Source organism: Gracilinanus agilis, chromosome 1 (assembly GCF_016433145.1).
Source record: "Gracilinanus agilis isolate LMUSP501 chromosome 1, AgileGrace, whole genome shotgun sequence".
In the NCBI taxonomy this organism is placed as follows: Eukaryota; Metazoa; Chordata; class Mammalia; order Didelphimorphia; family Didelphidae; genus Gracilinanus; species Gracilinanus agilis.
In genome coordinates this window covers 723,129,450-723,132,688 of record NC_058130.1, presented here as the reverse complement: position 1 = coordinate 723,132,688, position 3,239 = coordinate 723,129,450, and positions in this window count along the sequence as shown.

Below are 3,239 nucleotides of genomic sequence, written 5' to 3'. Positions count from 1 at the left end.
TCTAATTACTCAAATATACAAGGAGTTAAAGCAATTGTATAAAAAATCAAGCCATTCCCCAATTGATAAATGGGCAAGAGACATGAATAGACAATTTTCAGGTAAAGAAATCAAAAGTATCAATAAGCACATGAGAAAGTGTTCCAAATCTCTAATAATTAGAGAAATGCAAATCAAAACAACTCTGAGGTATCACCTCACACCTAGCAGAGTGGCTAAAATGAAAGAAGGGGAGATTAACGAATGTTGGAGGGAATGTGGCAAAATTGGGACATTAATACATTGCTGGTGGAGCTGTGAACTGATCCAGCCATTCTGGCTGGCAATTTGGAATCATGCTCAAAGGGCTATAAAAGAATGCCTGCCCTTTGATCCAGCCATTCCATTGTTGGGTTTGTACCCCAAAGAGATCATAGATAAACAGACTTGTACCAAAATATTTATAGCTGTGCTTTTTGTGGTGGCAACAAATTGGAAAAGGAGGGTATGTCCTTCAATTGGGGAATGGCTGAACAAACTGTGGTATATGCGGGTGATGGAATACTATTGTGCTAAAAGGAATAATAAACTGGAGGAGTTCCAGGCGAACTGGAGAGACCTCCAAGAGCTGATGCAGAGAGAAAGGAGCAGAGCTAGAAGAACATTGTACACAGAGACTGATATACTATGGTAAAATTGAATGTAATGGACCTCTGTACCAGCAGCAATACAATGACACAGGACAATTCTGAGGGATTTATGATAAAGAATGCTGCCCACATTCAGAAGAAGGACTGCAGGAGAGGAAACATATAAGAAAAACAACTGCTTGAATGCATGGGTCGGGGTGGACATGATTGAGGGTGTGGACTCGAAACTACCCCACCAATGCAACTACCAACAATTTGGAAAGAGGTCTTGATCAAGGACACATGACAAAACTAGTGGAAATGTGCATCGGCCATGGGTGAGGGGAGTGCGGGGGGGCGAAGGGGAAAGGAGGAGCCTGAATCATGTAACCATGTTAAAAATGAATATTAATAAATGTTTGAAAAAAAAAGAAAAAAACTCATGTGGAAATTTGTTATTACATGTAATTGATAAAATAAAATATCTTTATGAAAAAATACAGTCTTTATTTCCTGGATCCTGAGTGATATTTTTCTATGTTAAGTTTCCATGTTCCTATTTTACTAATGATCATCCTGAATGTATTTAGACCATTAAAATATTTATATTTGGGTTCTACCAAATAGAAAAGCTATGTTGAAAATTTGGGTCAAAGGAGACAAAGTAGTAAGAAGTTGTTTGATTTCCTTAGCAAGAGTGTAAGGGGATTAGAATGCTTATTAAAGGAAATGAGACTTGTATCTATCTTGCAGGTACACCAGCGAGAGTAGTAGAAGGGTATTTCTATAATCCAATTCAGACTTGATGGTGGTGAAGATGTTGGCTAAAGAAATATATGTAGTCTGGACACAAAATCACTTCACTGAGGTGTGGCAAAACTAATGTTCTCCTTCTTTATCTTTTCTCTACCTCAAACCTGGTCCTCACTTTCCATCTTGAAGTTCATAGCTCCTGATGATTGAGAGTTGCCCATATTTAGCTCAGAGACATATCATACTGAATCCCTAATATATTTATGTTGCTCCCTAAACCCAAGTCTTTGTTTGCTCTCTTTATCTCTGAAAACATTAATAATAAAAATAGAAATATAAAATTAATAATTTATTAATAAAATGAATAATAAATATAATAGAAAATGTTACCACTGCAGAGAAAAATGAGCCATCAATAGTCCAATGCTATCATACACTGTCCTTGGATCTTGCAGACCAAAACAGCCCTTCAACTCCACACTTCCATATTTTTAGTCTTCTTTCATTAAAATGTAAGTTCCTTAAGGATAGGGACTATATTGCTTCTTTATGTATACTCTGAACACTTAAAACAGTGCCTAACACATAGTATACACTTAATTTTCATTCATTTATTTATATGGCAAAATGTATATCCCAAAGACATAATATTGATAGCTTATAAGATATATAAAACATGGTTTGAATTTATGGCACAATAAGAACAAAAGATGAGAACAGAAATATCAATGTCAAGGACGTAAGGAGAGGACCATTAAGGAGGGTAGAGCCTATGTGAAAACATTTCAGAAATTAATTAGGGTGGGGGGTAGTTAGTGCCTTTGGAGATAGTTTGCCATGCCTGGAGTAAGGAGGATTGGAGTTCAAATCAGGCCTCAGATACTTCATACCAGTGTGCCCCTGGGAAAGTCATTAACCTCATTTGTCTAGCCCTTACCATTCTTCTACCTTGGTACCAATACATGTATCAAATCTAAAAAGAAGATAAATTTTTGAAAAAAACTCTTACCTTCCATCTTAGTATCAATATTGTGTATTGCTATAATCATCACCCCTTAATTATAGAAATCTAAAACCTCATTGCAGAATAAATTAATGAATCAAATATGAACTGGCACAAAAATGTTATAAATTTTAAAGTATCACCATGTTTTTTGGTTATTGGATGAAAGCAGAAAATCCATAAAGAAGATACTTTGAGATTGACTGAACAGAAGAAGTTATAACCAGTAGAACTATGGATAGCAAAACAAAGTTTTGGGAGTTCAATAATTTAATTTGAAAATGGAAAAAGGAAACCTTAATGGGACTTGATTCTGGGATTGGGAGAGGGGAGACCTTCCTTATGGCTTCCCTTTTGTGAATTGGAAGATATTGAGAACTAGAAATATTCTGAATATTATACTTTCCAGATGTCTCACTGTTGGCAGCAGTGTCCACCAAAATTAGTTGTAACATACTTTTTTCTCCCTTTTTGTTTCTTTGTTTGTTTGTTTCTCTTAAAATGCTGGTGTCTTTATTTTATCTCAATAACTGATTTCCACATAATTTTTCCAAAGTTACATGATTCATATTGTCTCCCTCCTTTTCTTCCTCCCCTCTCCTGGAGTTGACAAACAATTAAATCTGAGTCTTACATTGTATTATGTATGAGGCATAAGTTTAAAAGTAGGTGTATAAGCAGGCTAGGAAAAACCTTATCTGGAGGTCATGGACATTCTTAATGGAATGAAGGGGAAGGAGGAAGTGGCTTGTGCCTGAGAAGGACTCCATGGTGGTTGGCACAAACTGTTGCTGACCCTGGGAGATCTTAGAGCTAGGGGAGTTGTATCCAGATTCCCTGGGATCCTGAGAGTGGTGAAGGCTTACAGCAGAGGA